The sequence below is a fragment of the Peromyscus californicus genome, unplaced genomic scaffold (assembly GCF_007827085.1).
Source record: "Peromyscus californicus insignis strain IS unplaced genomic scaffold, ASM782708v3 Scaffold_19__1_contigs__length_69161282, whole genome shotgun sequence".
NCBI lineage: Eukaryota > Metazoa > Chordata > Mammalia > Rodentia > Cricetidae > Peromyscus > Peromyscus californicus.
The window spans coordinates 46,794,126-46,819,001 of record NW_026294491.1 but is presented as its reverse complement, the minus strand read 5'-3'; the positions used below and the strand labels follow the sequence as shown (position 1 = coordinate 46,819,001).

At 36.4% G+C, this 24,876-nt stretch overlaps 2 pseudogenes; both read right to left on the bottom strand.

The window, feature by feature from the left end:
• Positions 1-1,140: 1,140 nt before the first annotated feature.
• LOC128113929 (52 kDa repressor of the inhibitor of the protein kinase-like) lies at positions 1,141-7,193 on the bottom strand (annotated as a pseudogene).
• Positions 7,194-21,581: 14,388 nt separating this feature from the next.
• LOC128113927 (histone deacetylase 1-like) overlaps positions 21,582-24,876 on the bottom strand; it is an 81,784-nt pseudogene continuing 78,489 nt past the window's right edge.

The window sequence follows — 24,876 nt, the reverse complement described above, 5'->3', positions numbered from 1 at the left end:
CTACACATACATATTGGCCACTATTATTCCTCCCTGCATTTTTTAAACTAAATATTCAAAAGCTGAAAAATAATACTTTTTTAAACAAAATTCACATTTTATTTAGATTGAAATAAACTGTACAAAATTGATTTTATTCACCAAAAAGAACCTCAATATTTTCTGTATTATTTAGATAATCCACAAAACATTTATTTTTGTAGGTTTTGCTTACAAATCAAGAAGAGGCAGTAGACAGACATACTCATGTAAAAAGACAGAAGAAAACAGACAAGCCAGTAGTTGCCTGTATGGATGGCCTTTGTCTGTGTCTTCACTGTGAGGCAGAAGTGAATTTACCTGTGAGAAAACTTATGAAAGTGTGGGCTCAACAAGGGAATGTAAACAGCAACAACCAAATGGGGAGAAACAGGGCCTGGCTCTGCCATTCACTTGTTCCTTTGAGGTCCTTCCATTCTGACAGAACTACACTGAAACATGCTTGCTGAGCTCATAAACTTCTGCAATTCCCGTGACTGTTCATCACAGGTGAATTTTGTTGCTTTGTTGCTCTTGCAGTACTGAGGCATGAGCTTGCACATGCTGGGCAAGTCCTCCACTAAGTTATACCCCTGCCCTTGTTTTTTTGAGACAGAGTCTCACTGTGTAGCCCAGGTTGGCCTATATCTTGTGATCCTCATGCTTCTCCCTTTCAAGTGCTGCTACCATAAATTTTAAATACCTAAAACTCCTACAAATCAAAAGTCAATGATATACTTCATCGTAACACATTATAAAATGTATCTCTAGTAAAATTCATTTTTCAAAGACCTGATAATTCAACAGCTGACAACTGGATCCACAATGATAAAGTTATATCTAAAATGACTTTAACTAAAGCAATTCCAGAGTGCCACTAGCAGGGAGGAGAGGCATTTTGGCACTCCCAATGCCAACTTCTGCAAGAACAGACAGATACTGAAAGCATGAGAGTTCAAAGGAGGGTTATCTAACTATGTGGATTACCAACAGCTAATGATGCATTCAACTGGAGGCCTATCCGCAGGGTACACAGTTTTTAATTGGCCTACTATACCATAGGGCTTTTCTTCCAATCAGCTAACATAAGACAACAGCCATTTTTAAAATCTTTTCAATATTTTAAATGGTTTCTGAATTATTTGTAGGAAGCTCTGGTTTATTTGTATAGAGTTTGATGTATGTGTCCACCATTAAATCCAGATCACATTTTACATCAAAATTTATGTTAAGCAAAGCCAAATTACTTGACCTCTGGTCTGTCAAAGTGTTCCGCAAATATGCCTTGCGATGCTTTCATCCATTTTCATAGCGCTCATTCTCAACTTTCATCACAGGGAGAATACATAGGACCTTCAGCAAGGCACAGACATTGGGAAAAAAAAAACTTGATGTCAGGAAGATGGAGGGCTTCATAAATGGTGGATGGGAGGTCAATATCTTTCCCTCTGTGTTTCCACTTGATTCTCCAACAGTGAAGCTCGGCTGAGAGCATGTCAGGATTGGGTAGGTCACTTCTGTGCATTTCAGCATGGAGCTCTTCTGAGGTGTTGAATTTGAGCTGCCCCATCACTGAGGATACCAGAGATAGGCATTCAGAGCTTTGAGGTGCTGTTCAGAGAATATGTCTTTTTTTTAAGTCACAAAAATGTTTTATATTTTTATTTAAGAGATGATATTAAAAAAGTGGTGTTTATATTTTCCAAAAATTCTCAAATGTTTAGATTTGTATATAGTTAAGATCTGTGTACTTTACTGTTGCTAATTTTTCTTTAAAAATTAAAGATTTATTTAATTTTATTTTTTGGTTCATAGTTCATGTGTTTCCATTCATTTGGCTATTTGTCCCTGTGCTTTATCCAACCTTGGTCTCAACAATTCTCGCTCGTATAAACCCTCCTCATTCTCGCTAATTGGACTCGCTAATCGCTCCACCCAGGGCCTAGTCATGGATCTCTGCATCCAGATCCCTCAGTAGTTGGATGAGGTTTCTAGCACAACAATTAGGGTGTTTGGCCATCCCATCACCAGAGTAGGTCAGTTCAGGCTGTCTCTCGACCTCTGCCAGCAGTCTGTTGTGTGGGTATCTTTGTGGATTTCTGTGGGCCTCTCTAGCACTTTGCTTCTTCCTATTCTCATGTGGTCTTTATTTACCATGGTCTCCTATTCCTTGTTCTCCCTCTCTGTTGTTGATCCAGCTGGGATCTCCCGCTCCCCCAAGCTCTCTTTCCCTCAACCCTCGCCTTTCATTACCCCCACTCATGTCCAGGCTGTTCATGTAAATCTCATTCCATTTCTCTGTCATTGGGTGATCCCTGTGTCTTTCTTGGGGTCCTGTTTTCCAGGTAGCCTCCCTGGTGATGTGAGTAGCAGACAAGTCATCCTTGTTTCATGTCTAGTTTTTTGTGTGTATGAGTCTTTATCTGCATGTATTTATGTGCATAATGTGTGTGCAGTGACCAAGAAGCCCAGAAGAGGGCATCATATTCCTTGGAATGGAGTTAAAGATGGTTGTGATGTGGGTGCTGGGATCTGAACCAAGGTCCACTGCAGGAACAGCAAGTGATTTTTAACTGCTGAACCATCTCTCCAGTCCAGGTTGGTATTTTTCTTTTAATGAGAAAAAACTCAAATGATCAAAAAAAAATGTGTAAATTATAGAACTCACACATCACTTCCTTGTTAAAAAAATTAACTATTGCTAACATATACGCAGCTGGGCCAACTCCAAACCCTGCATCTTCGTGTCTGATGTCAAAATGCTCTTTAGATCTCTAACTCTGTTCAGCTTTGTGACTGCAACACACTTCTTCCTCTTGGGCTGGTTCCAGCTCTCCTAGGCAGGTATATCCCACAACTCTGGCATCTCTAACATCTTGGGTTCTCCAAGGCAATCCAGGCTTCAACTTCACAGCTTCACTCAATGGTCTCTATACTAGGCCTCTATTCAGGGACACCCTGATATGAAGTCACAACACACCCCCACAGTTGGGCGTGGTCACGCATGGTCAGCGGGACCTAGTCACTTCCGCCTAGTCATTTCCGGGTCAAATGTCTCGGTGACCCAGGACCGTGGCTTTACGCGGTTGCATAAAGGGCACAACGCAACCACGTGATGTGTGTGTGTGTGTGTGTGTGTGTGTGTGTGTGTGTGTGTGTGTGTGTGTGTGTGTGTGTGTGTGTGTGTGTGTGTGTGTGTGTAGAATATGTAGAATAGCCACACGGGCCTGTGTGCGCAGGCGCGGCCCAGCCCTTATAAGCCGGTGCCATGATCCCATGATCCCCAGTCCCCGTTCACTCACGTGTCTTTCCACAGGCCTGTGCACATCTGTCCCTCTCCCTTATCTTAATAAAACTCTTGTAAGTGGATTCTGTTGTGTTTCCTGACTTTTCCTCCCAGAGTAAGAGCACTGGAAAACCAACACACCCCTGACAGATGCCTGGCCTCAGCAGCTTTTTTCCTTCCTTCCTTCCTTCCTTTCTTTCTTCTTCTTCTTTTTTTTTTTTTTTTTTGGTTTGGTTTTTGCTTTTTTTGGTTTTTCTTTTTTTGTGTGTGTTTTTTTTTCTTTTTTCTTTTTTTTTTTTTTTTGAGTAAAACCAAAACTTATTCTAAGCCACAGTCTTTAAGTTCCTGAATAATGTGCTCCACTGTTGAAACACTGAGAGTGTCTTTATAGTAATTCTCCGAGGTTAGCTAAGGTTCCAGGTTACCTTGCTGGGCCCCCCGGAATTTCCCTGGGAGTTTCATTTGAATGTCAAGTTTGGTTCCTAAAATTTGTGGCTTCCTCAAACCAAAACTCACGATAGACTTCAATACTTTCCATCACTTCGTTAAGTGAATGCAGTACTGCAGTCAAGCTTCTGGCTGCAAAGTAGATATCAGAAGTTTGTCCCTGGAGGTTCTTCCCAAAGGCCCTTGTAAAAGATAACACATTTTTAAGAACAGCAGTGGTAACAATGAAATCAAAATCTGCTACTGCACTACAGAGTACAAATGATCTTCCAGCTATACAATTATTCTACCTAATATTTGTGTCGCTATTTATACCATCCAAACATAAAACAAGAGCTTGTAGGAGATCCACTAAGGCGTCATGTCTGCCTGTCCACTGGGAATGGCAAATTTCCTTCAGCTCTTTACCCCGCTCTTCACTGTTCTGAAAAAGAACAGACATCACATTGTCAAATTCTAAAAGCAGCTGTGGTGACCGGTGGAAAAAAAGAACAGACTTCCTCAATCATTCCTAAAGCCACGGATACCCCTATCACAGCAACAGACCTCGCCAACCACGAATTTAAGGCACAGGAAGAGCAGAGCATGTAGATAGCCTGGGGGTATTTTTCTAAAAGTCTTGAAGCGACAACTTTCATTTTGGAAGAAAATCCCCTGGACACAATGTAAGCCTGACCACGACAATACTCCATATTCAATCCACATTTCTGAGTTATTGCAGTGTGAAATTTCACAGCCAAAATTTCTGCATCAGCTCCATAGGGCAGGAAGCCCACAAACTCTTCTCTCAGGTTATGAGCTTCATCGACAAACCTCACCAGCATGGGCAAGTGCTCTTCTCTTGCTATGTCCCCCACATCATCTGTGATGATGGAAAAGAAACGCTAGTCTCTCACTTCCCTGAGCGACTCCTCCCAAATGCAGCTCTCACAGATCTCCAGCATCCATCTCTGCTGCACTTTGGAGCAGAATAACATGTTCACCGCTGTGGTCTCAAAGTGCTTCCGCAGGACCTCCTCTCCAGAGCTGATTTGGCACTCTAGGAGCACCTGAAAGTTATCTGGAGCAAAGAGGCCTTCTGGGATCTCGTCTGCCTCATGCCCATGCAAGGGTATGTTCTGCTTTCCCATGAGAATCAGAATCTCAAATAATGATCTGAGGTACTTTTAGTTCTCCTTCTCTTCAAGGGTCAAAGATAACACGTTTCCATTCTGCTGGTTCCCTGCTTCTGCACTGGGAACTAAATATTCTGAACTAAATATTCAAAACCTGAAAAATAATACTTTCAATAAAAATATAAAACAGCTTCCATTACACTTAATACGGGAAGATCAAAGACTATTCATTTTCAACCTATTTTTACAGATCTTAAACCATCTTGGAGTTGAAATCACCTTATTAAGGAAAAAAATTATCTTTAAGAACATGGAAATGCTCTATTTTTGTAATGTACATGACCTAAAGCTAGAATAGAATGTTGGCCCTATTTAAGGAATTTCCCCGAGATTTTTCTGTTCCCACGACCCTCTTAGGAACACTTATAATTTACACTTATGAAACACAACTATAAAGAAAATCCCACAACTAAGGCTGAGGGATTATTGTGGAATTTTGGAGGAGTGTTGTAAGAGCTGGAGGAATAGAATGTTTGTTTAAGATTGTTTCTCCCAGGAATGTCAGCATCTACACCCATGCACTCACCAACATGACTTCCCAAGACGAACTGAAAAAAGATAATGACAATAGACATGCTAATATGTGTGGCAGATATCCAGGGAGGAGCTAACCTTACACAAAGAACTACAGGCACCTAAGAAATGCTGAGAGACCAAAATAATCTTCCCCAGGGACTAGCACACCGATTGGAAAACCAAAACTGAATGGTCAGCATTGCATGTGTGTGTGTGTGTATGTGTGTGTGTGTGTGTGTGTGTGTGTGTGTGTGTGTGTGTGTGTGTGTGTTTGTGTGTATGTGTGTGTGAGAGAGACTAGTTAATGAAAAAAGAGACCATGAATTTGAATGATAACTACAAGCGTATATGGGATTAAAGGCATGAGCCTCCCAAGTGCTGGGATTAAAGATGTGAGCCACCACTGCCCAGTTTCTATTGTTAGTGGCTAGTGGCTAGTGGCTAGTGTCTGATCTCTAGACAAACTTTATTTTTCAGAAACACAAACAAAATATCACACATTTAATGGAACAAGAACACATTCAATCATGGAAGTGAATAGAATAGGTGCTATAGGTGCTCATACTGTCTTCTGTTATCAGAATTTATTGCTATTTCATTGCTAATGGGTTGCTCATGAATACAAGATTCTGAGCACACTGAAAAACCAAATGTTGCTTTGCTACTTAATTTTTGTTTGCAGTCGCTCATTCTCTTCTTTTAACTATTAACCCTGTGGTGCAAGCTTGTGTTTCTCTTTTAACAGCATTCTTTGATTTGACAAAATAGCCTTTCTCTATTTTGACAATATCTGATTTTTTTTTTTTTTTGCTTTCATAGGCATGGCATCTAGCCCTCTTCTTCCAAGTGCTGTATGTGCCAGCTGATGAAACTATTTGAAGCCTTAGTATAAGTATAAATAGCACATCCTGCTTACTCATAGAACAATGATCCTTTGCCGTATCTTGCTTATTTGGGTTCTTGGTAAGAATTAGTGTAAAGTGAATTATGTGAAACTTTTATTTCCTTTATTCTGATAAAATGTTCTTAATATTACTATCATTGTTTTTTTTTTTTTATTTTGCAGTTCAATTCAGTTCTACATATCAGCCACGGATTCCCTTGTTCTCCCCCCTCCGGCCCTCCTCACCTTCCCCCAAGCCCACCCCCCATTCCCACCTCCTCCAGGGCAAAGCCTCCCCCTCAGACTGAGATCAACCTGGTAGACGCAGTCCAGGCAGGTCCAGTCCCCTCCTCCCAGGCTGCAATTTATATATCATTTGTTTAAGATAAACCAAGATTTAGAACTATTTTTTTGTAATTGAAAAGCATAATATGAATACTTTCTAGGAAAAATATTTTATGTCCAAATTCATTATAATAAAAGGTTGACATATATTATTTGAATTTTTTATAAAGATACTGACACTTCACAGTAGACTGAGCCAGTGTAGAATCATACAGCACTCACACAGTATGTATCTCTTTCTGTAACCTAATTCAGCTACTAATGTTAATACTTAAAGTTAGAATATATAGATAATGGAAGGTTAACTAAAAGGGAGATTTCATGATGCAGCTTCTATGTGGACATCATTTATTATGGGTGGGACTTTATGGTGATTTAGCTTTTTGGGGGACACCCACCATCCTGTAAGCACTTCACTTTTCTCAGTAAACAAGCTGAATATGCTCACTGGTACCCCATGCTGCCCTTTGGAGGAGTAGTTGTTTGGGTCTTTCATAGTGTCCTTTCTGGGATGAGTAGGCATTTGTTCGTGTCTCTCCAAGACAAGTTAAGACAACAACTGCAAGTCAGAGAAATTAACAAGCTTATTCTTAAGTCCATCCTCTAGAACCCAGTGCATGGATGGAAGCGAGTTTACTCAATACTATAAACACACACACACACACACACACACACACACACACACACACACACACACACACACAAAATGTAAATTCCAATGAGAACTTAATGAATTCATTGTGAGGAACTGAAAATGGATACAGAGACGTGTAAAATACTTTTACAAGTTTCAGTAGCACATTTTGAGGGATAAAACTGCAGTTGAGGAAACAAGAATCAAACAAAAGATGATCTTTCCTTTCACCTCTCTATCCATTCAGAGTTATGTTACAATTGAACTTCAAAATAAAACAATCTACATGAAATTATTCGAGTCTACTTTATTTAAGAGTTATTTGTAAAAGTGAGAAAGTATAAATCATATCATTAGGGGGAAGGCAGGTGGCATAGTCACAGCAACATCTGATAAAAATCATACTGTAGTTTGGTCTGGAGGTGGTTCTGAGTTTTATAGGGTAGGCTCTGCTCTGTAGTTTTGTGCTCTTAATACTTTGTGAACTACTATAAGTTATTTCTTATTATATGAAACAATCGTTTTTCAGACTTTGCCTTTTCCAAATGCATCCAATTTCACAAATAGCTTTTGAATTCACTTTAAGATATAAGGTTAGCCGGGCGGTGGTGGCGCACGCCTTTAATCCCAGCACTCGGGAGGCAGAGCCAGGTGAATCTCTGTGAGTTCGAGGCCAACCTGGTCTCCAAAGCGAATTCCAGGAAAGGCGCAAAGCTTCACAGAGAAACCCTGTCTCGAAAAACCAAAAAAAAAAAAAAAAAAAAAAAAAAAAAAAAAAAAAAAGGTATAAGGTTAAATCTGCACATAGGTAGACACCAGACAACATCCAAAGCCACCCACAAAGCATAGGCTGATCAATGACTTACTCTTGGGAGTAGAAGGAGTGCCACCCTTTAAATATGGGGTGAATTTCTACTGTAGGAGCATCTGTGAATATGAAAATCAAACAAACAAACAAATAAAGAGGACTAAGAAGTTATCCTACACATCAGACCAAGGAGAGGGAGTAACTCACTCACCTAGACCCCCGAAATGTGGACAATTAACATTGTAATGGTGATGGCATTGACCAATACATCATCTGATCAGCAAATATGTGTGTGTAGACTGACAAGGACAGAACTCTTATGGCATATGGGTCCCTGGTGTTGACATGGACTATTCAATTTTCAAATGCCCATCTTCCCGTTCACCTATTAAATATGAAATTCATCCATGTGCCTATTCCTTTGTCTAGACCCATTCGCTTCCTCTTGTTTCAACAGTTGTTTTTATCTCTGCAGCTATACAAAACTCTAAAGCTCCACTCACAAATCTGTGACCCACAGTCAACATACTAACAATAACATCACCTTTTCAAGCCTAGTAAGGCTCCAATAGAGTCTTAAATCCCTGCTAATTCCACAACGTTGGCTTAACAAGCCTCTTTGAAAATATTTTCCTTTTTAATCCTTTACATATATATTGCAAGAATATATATATATATATATATATATATATATATATATATATACACCGAGATATATCATATAGCATAGATATATGCATATTTATATACAGATATACAAAAATATAGACAGATAAAAATATTTAACATGTGATGTTTAATGCATTTTTGAGAATTAATATTAATAATCAAGATTTGAATAATGGACCTGTATTAACATGGTTAGTGTTGTCAAGAAAAGCAAGAACATTTGCCAATATGCTGCCGTTAATATCACCATTACTTAAGCATTTATTGTTTCATTCAATAAATTCTGACATAATGTAAAGACACAGACTTGTTCATTGTTTATGACATAGTGTGCGACAATATATAATATAGTAAAGCTGATCTCTAAACCTCCTTCACTGTGTCAAGATTTACAAAATCAAATTGCAATTCCTATCTGTTTTCTACTTACCGTAACAAAGCAGATTTTAGATCCCCTCTACCTTTCTCTTAAAAATATTATTTTTATTTATTATTTATTTTGTGTTGTAGAGGTTTAGTGAATTACATACACATCAGGTGTGTGGAGATCAGAATACAAGTTGTGAGAGTTCATTCAACCTCTCCACTGTGTGGGTTTCAGGTATCCAATTTAGGTAGCAAGGCTTGAAAGCAGTCTCTCAACGAAGCATAGTATTTTCCATAACTTATGGCTGATGCTTTTATGCTGAAATGAATGAACTGTTCTGAGTTTATACATTCCTCGGCTCTCTTCATTTTCTTGTGTAATTCAGACATTTTGAAAAGCATTATGTGGTACAGAAAATAATAATGTTGTATAGGTGTCACATATTGTAGTGATAACAAAGTCCCTGGTCATATCTTCATTTTTCAAAGTAACTCTCTTCTTTCTCATGATTAGTGCTTTTGTTTTCTTACCATCAACTTCATACAATATAAAATAGATCTGGCAGTCCTATAACTTTAAGAGAAACTTTCAAGTTGTCACTTGTATTGGAAACAATGGACATTTTAATTAGCATCTCAACATGTATTCAAGTCTATCATTAGGATCTAAAGCAGCTCATGAAGCATCCGAATAGGAAGGTGGAATTGAGACGGATTAAATATTTGGAAAATACAAAATATAGCCAATTATAAAGGTAAAAGTAATGCTTTATAAATCTTTATTGTATTGAAAGACTAAGTTAAAAGGTTTATAACTTTATCATTAACATGTTTGTCATAAATTTAGTGAAAGAAAAACCCCAAATTGACTTTTAACTCAAAATCAATGAAATTTATACTGAAATAATAATACTGTAGGATCTTGACTCTGAGTTGCTTACCTAAATTTTATTTATTTATTTTATTTAAATTCACATATACAGTCTAGATTTCTCTAGAATTTATAGAATGTTTTCATCTGTTCTTTTGTATGATCCTTCCAGAGGTACTTTTATGACTAAATGATGGTAAAATTATATTTATAAAAAGAAAACAATCACCGCATTTTCTTGGAGATTGAGTATTAATTTTTCTTTAGAACTTTTCTTGCCAAGACTTAGGCTACATTAAAAGAATAATGCACATCATGATTTTTTGTTTGTTTGTTTGTTAGCATACATATAAATAAAAATAGACATCCATAATTAAGAGTCACTGTAAAGTTAAAAGTATATGTTTACAAAGAATGAAAAATGGAAATCAATTATATTCACAGTATTTCTAAAAGTAGGACACATTTTAAAAATAAATAATGGGATTTAGCATCACTTACTACATACATCCAAAGAGATACTTTCCTAAGTAAGAACAAAGACAATTGCTTTGCAGGAATGTGATTCCTCAACTTGTTAGATTTTATTCATTGATATTCGTTAGATAGCGTCTCTCCTCTCTCTCTCTCTCTCTCTCTCTCTCTCTCTCTCTCTCTCTCTCTCGTGTGTATACATTCTTGTATGTGTGTTTTGTTGCTGTTGAGATTTTGCTATTTCGTCTTTAAGATCATTACAAAAACTGCCATGACTATTGATCCTTTCAAACAGTGTTCTTTTACTAAATATTAGAAAACATTTAAAAAATCATAGTTTTTAGCTTCATGTATCTTTGTTATTGTACACTAGACTTTAATGCATACCTGTTTTTCTTTATAAAGTGAAAAACAAGAAAATCATTAAATCCGATGTAAGTGAAAATGAAAAACTTAATTCATTTAATCTATTTCATGCAAGATTTTTTTCATTTTTGGAGGTGGGCCTATTTTATGGATCTCCATATCAGTGTTCTGAATAAGTTTTTAATAAAGTTTCATTATTGTTCAGTATCCATCACTGATAAAACCTGTATTCTATACCAATGTGAACAATCTACAATAGTAAACATCTTATAATATAATTGAAAATAGACCTGGTTCTTTAAACTATAAATGTCCTAAAGGTTCTCCTTTAAGTAAGTCCTTGTGGTGGTTTGAATAAGAATGCTACTCCCACCAATAGGGTCATGTATTTGAATACAGGGAGTGGCACTACTTGAGGGGGTTAAGAGTTATGGCATTGTTGGGGTAGGTGTGGTCTTGTTGGAGGAGTTATGTTACTGGGGGTGAGCTTTGAGGTTTCAAAAGCCCAAGCCAGTCCACCTTCTTCCTGCTGCCTTCACATCTAGTTGTAGAACTCTCAGCTACAATGTCTGGCTGCATGTCATGAGGATAATGAACTAAACCTCTGAAACTGTAGGCAAGCTTCAAATTAATTCTTTCCTTTATAATAGTTTCTGTGCAAATACTGTCTCCCTACAACAACAAAGCAGTGACTAAGACAGTCTTAATAAACTCATTCTTCCTTTGAATGAAGTTTAAACTTTTTAAAAGTAATTACATATCCTTTGTAATGGTAACCTATCATACTTCCCAGGGCTAGTTATGGGTGTTAAAGGAAACCTCATACCACAGGTTACTAAGACAATAGGATTCTTAACTATGTTCCAAATACTTATCATTGTACCCACAAATAAGTTTAAATCTGACTCTTCATCAAAGAGGCTTATCTTTGTAATAGACATATTTGCAGAATACAGCAATAAATCAAAGTTCAGGATACTGATTATGTGGTTCACAGCTCCAATGGATATGTCTACCACAAAACTCTTTCACATGAAACTGAATTATCACTGAAAAGGGAATGAACTGATTGTAAGAAAGAGAGGATCAGGAAATCTGTTGTGAGATTTAATCTACTGAAAATGACATAGAAGTTTAGCACAAACTGCCTTAACAACATGCCTTCCTAAACAAGACCCAAACAAGTATAAAACCAATGATATGTTAATATGAAAATGAAAGTAACTAAATATAGGACACCATAACTAAATAAAGAACTGCAGATAACTGAGAGGTTGAGAAAAGAAGAATTAGTCTTTCAAATGGATGAGACTCTTAGTTAGCTTTTGCTGTGGAATAATTATTTTTAGATGAGTTACATTTGTTTATGCTGTGGAACATTTGTTTTAATCATGCAAAAATGTGCTGTGTTCTTTTATGTTGCATTTGCATGACTCTGTGAAGCTGTGTTACTTTGCTTGTCTAAAACATCTGACTGGTCTAATAAAGACCTGAATGGTCTAGAGTTTTTGAAGTCCAGTTTAAAAAAAAAAAGGAAAAGAAAAACAAGAGAGACCAAGGAGCAAGGAAAGGAGGGGCCAGGCATCCAGCCACAGAGTAAGAGTGAATGTAAGATTACAGAGTTAAGAAAAGGAAAGGCTCAGATGCAAAAGGTAAATGAGATAATTTAAGTTATAGAAAGCTAGCTAGAAATAGGCCAAGCCAAGACCATGCAGTTATAAGAAATAAGTCTCTTTGTATATTCATTTGTGAGCTGGGTGGCGGGACCCCCAAAAGAGCCAGAGTAAACAGTAAAAATAAACAACCAACAAAAAGCTTTTCAACACCAGTTGGTTAGTTCTGACATATATATATATATATATATATATATATATATATATATATATATATGAACTCTCAAAGGACTGAGAAAGGTGTGGTAACAGTTTTTTTTGTAATTATGTATGTAGCAATTGGAGAAGGAAAGACAGTGAATTTGAAAGGAAGCAAAGAAAGAACATAGGAAATATTCGTGGGAAGAAAGGGAGAGGGAAATATGATGTAATTATATTTTCATTTGAAAACACTCAAAAAAGTAAAAAGCAGTACATATAAAGCAATAAAAACCACATGTGTTAATATAGAAGTGTATGTATTCTGGCATATGTGTTATGTTGATATATTGATATAAGCTAACATATTTCAATTACTTTTATATGAACTTCAAACATAGGACAGTGAGAACAGAATTTAACATTTATATAGTGTGTCATGATGATATAAAAGCAGTACTTGGCATAAGGTATCCTTGCTGCTTCATATTCTAGAATGTGTACTCAGACATAGGTGCACACATCTGGAATAAACAGGTGTTGATTTATTATTATTTACATGTAGAAAATTGTCAATGAAATTAATATTAACTTTAGAACTATATGATACTGAGTTGGGAATTGTTTTGCCAATGTCTGCTTAGGAAGTAAGAATAATTCTATTTCATTAAATTTCTCATTTCAGAACAGATAGCAAAATGAATAAGTGCTTTCAATGATCACGTCAGCAAAGTTGACATTAATAAGTATATTTGAATATTAAAAGAAGTGTTTTGGTTTTTCAATGAAATAAACTGAAAGCTTTCCATATGTAATGATAAAAATACTAATAATTTTGAAAAGTAATGTTTCATCCACTTGTTTTTAATCTTAATATTCACTCACACACACACACACACACACACACACAGCATAACACATCTTCCCTCTTAGCTCCAAATCATGACAAGGAAACTTATTCTTAGTTTTAAATGCTCAGCCTAGCTTAGGCTCATTTCTGGCTAGCTGTTGCAATTTAAATTATCCTGTTTAATCTACTTTTAACCTTGGGGCTTTTTACTTTTCTTTCTTTCTATATACCTAAATTTCACTGCCCCTTGTGACTGGCTTTTGGCCCTGAGCATCTCACTCATTCTCTTCTTCTTCTCTCGTTCTCTCCTTATTTTCTAGCCTGGATTTCTCCTCCTATTTTTCTCTCTGGTCACCAGCCCTGCCTGTCCTTTTTCCTGCCTAGCTGTTGATTGTTCAGCTTTTTGTTAGATTAATCAGGTGCCTTAGGCAGGCAAAGTGAAACAAGTGTAGCACATCTTTTCATAATTAAACAAATGCAGTATGAACAAATGTAACATACCCTTACATCGTTAAACAAATGCAGCATAAACAAATACAACACACCTTCACACAGTTAAAGTATCATTCCACAATATGAACAAACATAACATGTATGCCTAGTTAAAATAATATTCCACAACATCTGAGAACTATATTGGCAATTTTTTGAACCATATCATGGATAGTATTATATAGTTAGGACCCAAAACTCACATATGATAATCAAAAAATACAGATTAATTTTCCTATCATTATCTAAAATATCAGTATCGCAACTATTTATATAACATTTACATTTTAAATATTATTAGTAATCTAAAATTATTGAAAAGATATAGTAATTTATATATTGGTTGTATGGAAATTCTATTCCTATTTATGTAAATAATCTGAACAGCAGTATATTTTTGCATGGAAGATATCATAGATACAATGTCTAATATTCAAAACAGATTATTTGTTTTATATACATATATGTACATATATGTTCATGCATATACATATTTATATACTTGTTTGCTTATATGCTATGCAAGTATGGTTATATGCATACTTGGGAATGTATGTAATAAATATGTAAATATATTTACATAGCTATATGTGTACTAAGACATTAATTACAATCTTCATTGTTTTGGGTGCTGCATAACATAATCACATTTACTCAAATAATTTTTATATAAATTTATAATTTATGTTTATCAATAAAAGTAAATATCTAAACTAAGGTTATTGACACCACTTTCATAATTCATTATTATAATCTTGCATATATACATGTCTCAGAAAACTTAGACTGTAGTCTAGAAATAAAAATAAAATTAAACTGAGACCTGGGTTCACTATAACAGAATAAGTTAAATACAATTTACAAAAAAAGTAAATACCCTGTATTAATTTTTGTTTCTGACACTGTTGCTTATATATTTGAAATGATGCTACACATTTCACTTTGATAATTTACACATACACACACAATCATATACACAGTAATCTTCAGAATGACAGATTTTTTTTCCTAGTTTTTCGAGACAGGGTTTCTCTGTGTAGCTTTGTGCCTTTCCTGAAACTCACTCTGTAGCCCAGGCTTGCCTCAAATTCACAGAGATACACCTGGCTCTGCCTCCCAAGTGCTGGAATTAAAGGCGTGCACCACCACTGCACAGCTTCAGAACGACAAATTTTATAGCTCGTTTGCAGTACAGTTTAAAAGGTTTGTTGTCCATGTAATTCCAATATTCAAAGAGCTACTTATAAAATAAATGTAAATTCATACAATGCATCAGATTATCTGCACAAGTGTACAGGTGGAACCTTAACACAGAATTTGCTTTCAGAGTCAAAACCTTGCTGTCATAGTATGAATTGCTGCTGACTTTGCTTAACATTTTCTGATACTTAATTCCCACAGGACATGACAGTCCTTGCAGTACATTTCTTAGTTTAGCTCTGGAGTGCATTCTACCTATGGGTCAAAAAGAATTTCTGAATCCCTGCTTGGCAAAATATTTTTCTCAGATTCCAGTCTGTCTTGCTTTCTTTTTTTTTTTTCTCCTTGTTACATTTTCTGTATTTTTTTGCTCTTTTTTTTTTATTTATTTTAATTTATTTTGCAATACAATTCAGTTCTACATATCAGCCACGGATTCCCTTGTTCTCCCCTCTCCCATCCCCCTCACCTTCCCCCCAAACCCCCCCCCATTCCCATCTCCTCCAGGGCAAAGCCTTCCCCATAGACTGAGGTCAACCTGGTAGACTCAGTCCAGGTAGGTCTAGTCCCCTCCTCCCAGGCCGAGCCAAACAATCCTGCATAGGCCCCAGGTTTCAAACAGCCAACTCATGCAATGAGCACAAGATCTGGTCCCACTGCCTGGATGCCTCCCAAACAGATCAAGCCAATCAACTGTCTCACCCATTCGGAGGGCCTGATCCAGTGGGGACCCCTCAGCCATTGGTTCATAGTTCATGTGTTTCCATTCATTTGGCTATTTGTCCCTGTGCTTTATCCAACCTTGGTCTCAACAATTCTCGCTCGTATAAACCCTCCTCATTCTCGCTAATTGGACTCGCTAATCGCTCCACCCAGGGCCTAGTCATGGATCTCTGCATCCAGATCCCTCAGTAGTTGGATGAGGTTTCTAGCACAACAATTAGGGTGTTTGGCCATCCCATCACCAGAGTAGGTCAGTTCCGGCTGTCTCTCGACCATTGCCGGCAGTCTGTTGTGTGTGTATCTTTGTGGATTTCTGTGGGCATCTCTAGCACTTTGCTTCTTCCTATTCTCATGTGGTCTTCATTTACCATGGTCTCCTATTCCTTGTTCTCCCTCTCTGTTGTTGATCCAGCTGGGATCTCCCGCTTCCCCAAGCTCTCTTTCCCTCGACCCTTGCCTTTCATTACCCCCACTCATGTCCAGGCTGTTCATGTAGATCTCCTTCCATTTCTCTGTCATTGGGAGATCCCTGTGTCTTTCTTGGGGTCCTGTTTTCCAGGTGGCCTCCCTGGTGATGTGAGTAGCAGACAAGTCATCCTTGTTTCATGTCTAGTATCCTGCTATGAGTGAGTACATACCATGTTTGTCTTTCTGAGTCTGGGTTACCTCACTCAGGATGATTTTTTCTAGATCCATCCATTTGTCTGCAAACCTTATGATGTCATTGTTTTTCTCTGCTGAGTAGTATTCCATTGTGTATATGTACCACATTTTGTTTATCCATTCTTCAGTTGAAGGGCATCTAGGTTTTTTCCTTGTTCTGGCTATTACAAACAATGCTGATATGAACATAGCTGAACAAGTGCTCTTATGGTGTGGTTGAGCATTCCTTGGGTATATGCCCAAGAGTGGTATAGCTGGATCTTGGGGGAGATGGATTCCCAATTTTCTAAGAAAGCGCCATATTGATTTCCAAAGGGGTTGTACAAGCTTGCATTCCCACCAGCAGTGGAGGAGAGTTCCCCTAGCTCCACATCCTCTCCAGCATAAGGTGTCTTCAGTGTTTTTGATCTTAGCCATTCTGACAGGCGTAAGATGTTATCTCAGTGTTGTTTTGATTTGCATTTCCCTGATGATTAGGGATGTTGAGCAATTCCGTAAATGTCTTTTAGCCACTTGAGTTTCCTCTGTTGAGAATTCTCTGTTTAGTTCTATAGCCCATTTCTTAATTGGACTGTTGGGCATTTTGATGTCTAATTTCTTGAGTTCCTTATATATTCTGGATATCAGTCCTCCGTCATATGTGGGGTTGGTGAAGATCTTTTCCCATTCTGTAGGCTGTCGCTTTGCCTTGCTGACCGTATCCTTTGCTCTACAAAAGCTTCTCAGTTTCAAGAGGTCCCATTGATTGATTGTTTCTCTCAGAGTCTGTGCTACTGGTGTTCTATTTAGGAAGTGGTCTCCTATGCCAATGCATTCAAGACTACTTCCTACTTTCTCTTCTAGCAGGTTCAGAGTAGCTGGATTTATGTTGAAGTCCTTGATCCACTTGGACTTAAGTTTTGTGCACGGTGATAGATATGGATCTATTTGCAGCCTTCTACATGTTGATATCCAGTTTTGCCAGCACCATTTGTTGAAGATGCTTTCTTTTTTCCATTGTGCACTTTTGGCTTCTTTGTCAAAAATTATATGTTCATAGGTGTGTGGATTAATGTCAGGGTCTTCAATTCGATTTCATTGGTCCACATGTCGGTTTTTATGCCAGTACCAAGCTGTTTGTATTACTGTAGCTCTATAGTAGAGCTTGAAGTCAGGGATCGTGATGCCTCCAGAAGTTGTGTTATTGTACAGGATTCCTTTGGCTATCCTGGGTTTTTTGTTTTTCCATATGAAGTTGAGTATTATTCTTTCCAGGTCTGTGAAGAATTGTGTTGGTATTTTGATGGGGATTGCATTGAATCTGTAGATTGCTTTTGGTAAGATTGCCATTTTTACTATGTTAGTCCTGCCTATCCATGAGCATGGGAGATCTTTCCATTTTCTGACATCTTCTTCAATTTCTTTTTTCAGGGACTTAAAGTTCTTGTCATATAGGTCCTTCACTTGCTTGGTTAGTGTTACCCCAAGGTATTTTATGTCATTTGTGGCTATAGTAAAGGGTGATGTATCTCTGATTTCCTTCTCCGCTTCTTTGTCCATTGTATATAGGAGGGCTACTGATTTTTTTGAGTTGATCTTGTATCCTGCTATGTTGCTGAAGGTGTTTATAAGCTGTATCAGTTCCTTGGTGGAATCTTTGGGGTCGCTCAAGTATACTATCATGTCTTGCTTTCTTTATGTGTATCACTTTGAAGTTTATCTATCCTTGATCAACAAAGAGCCATAAACCCTGGGCAAATGGAAACTTGGATAGCAGGAAGGAAAGAGAAGACATCTTTGCAGTTATAGTTAATCATATATATTAAAATAAAAATTGTGATACACATTACTTCCTTGTGTCTCAAATAGATTTAAAAGTAATTCAAGTAATACATTAATTTTTATTACAATCAGTATATTTGTAACTATAACGTATAAATTTCTGTTTCCAGATGGATGACTACATAAAATTGCTAAGACATGCAGATATGCAATGTCATAAATATGAATTATTAAAGTTCTATCAATACACATAATGTATATATATTTACCTTTATAGGCAGATGTGTAAAAAGGACAACATTGTTAACATATGACAAAGACATGTCAACACTGAAATTAGATTTCTGACTGCAAATGATCACACAGGCATGCATACATATATGCATATATATGAAATATTATAAATATATGTATATACTTATATAATATTAAAAGAAACAGAGGCAAAAGCAACAGAACACAAATTTCACTGGTGTGTAATCTTTCCTATTTCATTCTTACCATTTGGATAATTTTATAAAAAATTTAAACCTTGTTTTCAATTTCACACATGTGTAATGTATTTACCTTGTATCTCCTCCTGTGTCCCCACTGTTCCTTCTCAATCTATGGCCTCTCTTTCTTTAAGTACACACAATATAATTAAAACCTACAAGTTCATTTATTGAATGTGTTTTGCATGTTTTGGGACTGACGACTTAGTTTTGGATAGTTAAGTAAAGGGTTCAACCCCAGGGAAGATTGATTCTTCCACTCTCAGCAATCGTTAATTGCCTGTAGCTCTTCATCTAGGAGTTGGGTCTTATGAGATTCTTTCCATCAATGATAGAATACAAACTGGTGTTCTCATTGCTGAGGTCTCATTAAGGAATCATATTGTTGACTTATATGCTTATGCTAACAGATTATGTTGTAAATATATCCATTTGGATGGAAGACCCTAAGGTTAGCCATTGTCTGTATTTTGAACAGATGTGGCTTTGTGCAATGATCTCTGTCAGCTTCCAATGGAATTTTCGTTGATAATCAGTAAGAGCTTCATTTATCAGTGGCTCTAAAAATAGGCATTAACAAAGCAATTTGAGTTTATACTAGTTGAGAATTATCCTGAATAATCTGGATCATTTAATTCAATCTTAAATTTCCTTGGCCACCACTTTATTGTTATACTCTTTATGTTCATTGAAATTTTTGTTCATGTCTCCTTTAAACCCCATGCATTATTGATGAAATGTATGATTGTTCATTTAAGTTCTGTGTGCTAAGTTGAACCTAAGTACAATTTTTTGGAGAATATTTGTATAGGACTGGTAGATTTGGAAATAAATATACTGTGTTTTCCTTTCATTTTCATTTGTTTGTGTTTCTGCAATGAGACCTGAGCATGTGGAGTTCTTTTGTTGGTTGTGAGTCTGATACAACATTCTAAACTACCTCACACAAGGATGGTGTGTAGGCTGTATGTCTGAAGCAAGGTCTGATGGTTTAAGATGACATAGGCAGATGAAGTTCCAGTGACTCGGGAGGCTATATCTGCAACAGATTGCAGGTTTTTGGATAGACCTCCATGTTAAATATTGTAATTGCAGGCTGGGGTAAAGGAGTCTAGATATACTGAACCTGTACATAGAATGTCCAACAAAAGCCAAACCTAGATGGGTGTTGAAATCAGGGCAGGTGGGACTAATCAAAGTAGTCCAATATACAAGGTGTGAAATGGGGACACAGGCTGGGGTTTTCTCAAGCCATACATGGCACAGGATAATGTTTTGATGAATAATTTTTATTTTTATTTTTGATGAGCATCATATGGCCATAAGTTACATATAAAGTACTGATAGAGGGAAATGGCTTTCAAGCCAAGAGAAAAGGAATAAATTAAAACAATACAATATTCAATATATGCTAGTGAATGAGCGTGAACTAAATTACAAGTAAATATGTTACAAGAAGATTAAAATTTAGGGAATTTCCAACAGATGAGGGAGTTAAAGACATTCTTGCACATTTTGGGGGTAATTAAATTTAATTAATTAAACTTTTACATTCTATAGTAAATAACCTTAGTGTCTATCCTACTAGTTTAGATGTTTGTTGTCCAAGTAATTTCACTGATACAAGGTCAAGGAAGAACACTCCTCGGACAAATACGCAAAGAAACCAGTTTGTACATGACCAACCTATCATTTATACAGATATAGATAAAATGCCACATTTTGACTAAGAGTAAAATTAAGCTATTTTAATAAGACTAAATGGGCTGAAAGATGGCTCATTGGTCAAAACCACATACAGTTCTTGTAGGGGATGGTTTTGATTCTCAACATTCATGTTTAGCAGCTCAAAACTCTCTATAACCCCAGCTCTGACTCTATAATCCCTTCCAGAAGTGTGCATATAACCACAAGCACATATTGAGGCATAACTGAATATAGCAAAGTACACTATTAAAATTACTACATTAAGCATGTCTTTCATTTTACAGTGTTATATTCAGCAAAATGCTCACTTTAAAATTCTTTGGCATCTAGGATGATTGCAGCAAAGAATGGCAATGTGTCGTTGTATGTCTTATATTTAAGTTACATATATTATATATATATATATATATATAACATACAATAGTTTCATTTAAGTATATTTCACACTTTCAAATGAATTCTAAGTAAGCAAATTGAATATTTTAAACACATGTCATACCTTAAAAAGTTAATCTATGAAAATGAACTAATTTCACATATTTTCTCTTTATTAAATGAAATAATTGCATTTTCTTTTAGTTGTGATGAAACTACCCTTCTCTAAATGTTCAGTGTTTGCTCCAGGTAAAACTCTGTTGTTTTAGTTTTTACCTGTGACAGAGATTTGAGGAGCACCATCAAAACCAAAACTGACTTGCCTTGATCACCGGGAAAAAAAATATAAAAAAAAAATCACGTCAAAAGAGAGTTTAAGTGGTTACAATTAGATGAGTAAAGATCACTTACTCATTTTTCCAGCTGATCTATAAGAATTTTATGTAACTATAATTTAATTTCAAGATATACTTATTTATACCTGTGAATATATGAATAAATGCATATATATGAATATACTAAAATTATCATTTAATCCTCTTCTTCAGATTTTGATTCCTAATACTTAAGCTTTTTTTAATCATGATTTATTTAGTGCTACATTCAAATAATGATATAAGACATTGACAATACCAATATATTAATAGTCAGAGGATCATTGAATTTGCTGTGAGACTGTGTTCCTTAGTATTATCAGAAGCTGCATCCATCCATATAGTCTCATCAACGTGACTGTCCAAAATGAGGTCAACAAGGGCACCAATAGTAGACTTGTAAAGTGGGTGCAGGTAAGAACACAAGGCCTCAACCCTTCAGAAAAAAAAAATTATGGGCAACTAAGAAATTTTGAGAGTGAGAGAAATAGTTTTTCTCAGAGAAGAGCAAACACAAAAGTTGGTTACCCAATACCAAATGGTCAGCATTGAAAATGTACATAAAATAACAGAGTACAGACTAAGCAGGGTGTATTTAGGAATATATATTCATTTTACTACATATTTGTGTATGTAATAACAATTAATATAGAAAGAGGCCAAGAGTTTGAAAGAAAGCAGGGAGGGTTATATGGGAGGACTTGGAGGGAGGAAGTGGAAGGAAGAAATGATGTAAATCATGTTAGGATCTCAAAAATAAAAAAAAGAGAATAAAGATACTCTTCACCTTTATTTTAGGAAATACATTTTCTTTCAAAAATAATTATTCTCCTATTCTTATAAAAACGTACTAATTTCCATGTATTAATATCTTGTTTATCTGTGACTCCAATGACTGGCTGCAAAAGTTACTAAGAACAAAGACAGCTACAATTATTTCAGAAAGTGTTTTCATAAAGCAAAAGTAGAGTTGAGTAGATACTTGAACAGATAATTTGTTTTCTGTACAAACATAAGGATCTGAGTTTGATCCTCAGTATCCAAGTAACAATGTCACATATCCTGGTACTCATCTTTAGATCTAGCACTGGGGGACTAATAGGGCAGGCATGCAGGGGTAGATAGTTTCTCAGTGCCCACTCTCAGGCTAGCTGAAATGGTGGACTCCAGGTTCACCAAAAGACTGTCTATAAAATAAGTGTGGGAGTGATAGAGGAAGACATCAAACGTCACCTGTCGGCATCTGGGCTCCACACACATGCATCAAAGACAAGTTCATTAGAACAGACACATGCACATGATACACACATGTGAACACACAAACACACAGAGAGACAGAGAGAGAGAGAAAGAGACAAAGAGACAGAGACAAAGAGAGAAAGAAATAACCAGTTAAAACTCCATGTAAAACAATGTTATTTCTCCTTATCCATAGGTTAGAATCTATTGCTAAGTATTACTTTTGCGTTAAGCCTACTGAATTGAAGTATTTAATTGTCAGATCTACCCAGAAAACTTTCTGTTCCTCAATTTCAAGGGCTACAGGGAGAAAAACACAGCAAAAAAAAAGACACATCATCAAATAGATATTTGTTTAAAAGGAGGAGAGAACAGAGATCTGTGCACCTCAGTGTGTAAGCTCACTTGGGAGCAGGTAGTCAATCAGGCTCAGGTACTTTGGGCGCTCTATAAAGTGTTGTGGACGCTATAATTTAGTAAATTATTTAAAGTTCCCATCATAGGAGGCAAGATGGCTTTAACTTTGTCCTGAAAATGTGTGTGTAATATTTAAATAAGACTTTGCTTGGATATTCAAGTTAAATGTTTACTAATTCACTTACAAACATGAGGACCCAAGACAGTGATTCAGATATTTCAATTCCTATCTTCTCATATACAAGAAAAGTTCAGCTATCCACATACAAACCTACCTGCATGGGATTTAGGAAGTCAGATGAAAGTCCATAATTCTAGATTTTAATATAACGATATGACACAAAGATTCTTCTTCATAGGTCCACAAAATTAAAAAAATGCATAAAGTTTGGGGTGGGAATATAAAGGCAATCAAGGAATTAAGTAAGAAAAATGGGAAGTAGATATTTCATGTTTCATTATAAACATGTAAGAAATTCTCAATAATAAAAATAAAATGTAAAAAAAGGAAAAGAAAAAAATATGCATGTATGTCCCCAAATCTTTGCCCTAGGTCAGTAACCCTGTACTGCCTTGCTAGAATGGTGTTCATAGGCTGGCTAATGACTGCCCACACCACTACTCTCCAAATACTGAGAAACTGGATTCTACCTATAAGGACATGAGAGCTATGCTTGAGTTCATGTAGGAACTTGGTGCTAGGCCCAGCACATTGAAACCCAAGACCAAATGAAAAGCATAAGTTCCTTTGCCCAAGATAGCTCACAGAAAACTCTCAGAGATGCTCTGATTTTAGGAAAAGACCTATGCTTTGGTGAGGCAGGCTCCAGTTTTGTCCTTTGTCATTGCTCCTTTGAGAGTTGACCTGCAGCACAATCAAGCACCTAATTTCACCAATATCCATGCTTAAATGAGACTCAGTTGTTGCCTAGTTAATGTCAATGGAGTGTTCAAAGAACTGCTTCTATTTTTCTTTAATCCTTGGTAGCATTTCATGGTATAAGACTCCATTGCTAGATGGGAGGACAGTAGGCACAGACCTTTATATTGGTCCTTTGTTGATAGGCTAATCAAATCTGAAACTGAACAAATCATAAAGATCCTCACTTCTAGGATATGTTTTATTAGTAGAGCATAATGAAGAGATTCAGGTCAGTAGAGAAATGTGACTCCAGTGTATCAGGATTTCATTCTATTAGGTGTCACCTGATGCTAATTACAGTTGTTTAAGCATGAGTCCCCCTTAGTACCAGATATATCATTGATGTAGAGAAATCAAAACTACCCCATCACTGGACTCAACTTGAGGGATTATTGCTCATCATATGACAGGCTTTTGACTTTTGAGGTCACAGCCACAGCATATGACACTGACTATTCCTTCTAGGATGCTATTACCCAAAAGCAGGTAGAGTCATTCAATATATGATCATAAATTAGTGACTGTAAATAAGGTGTTTGGTCCAAATCTACCTTCACCGAGAGGCTTGTGAGAAAGAGTTGTTCTTATAAAACACAATTTACACACACACACACACACACACACACCACTATGTATATATATAATTTCAAGTAAACATGTGTGTTCTGGGATTACTCTCTACTGTACAAAATTTACAATACAACAAAAAATTAATAATTTCTGGACATAGGCCACCATCTCAGAAATGTAAGAAGACTGCTTAGAATTCCTGAATAGCTAGCACAAGTATAATCATGTTATGAAGACAAAAAATACATATCTAATTCTATAATATGCAAATGATATTGCATACCAATAAAATTAAAGGGATTTCAGCAAACATGGGATAATTACAAAAGAAAGACATCTGGGTAGGCATGTAGGCCTATCTCTGTCTGTACTTCCAGTTCCTCATAATCTGAAGTGAGTGGATCATATGAGCCCAAGAAT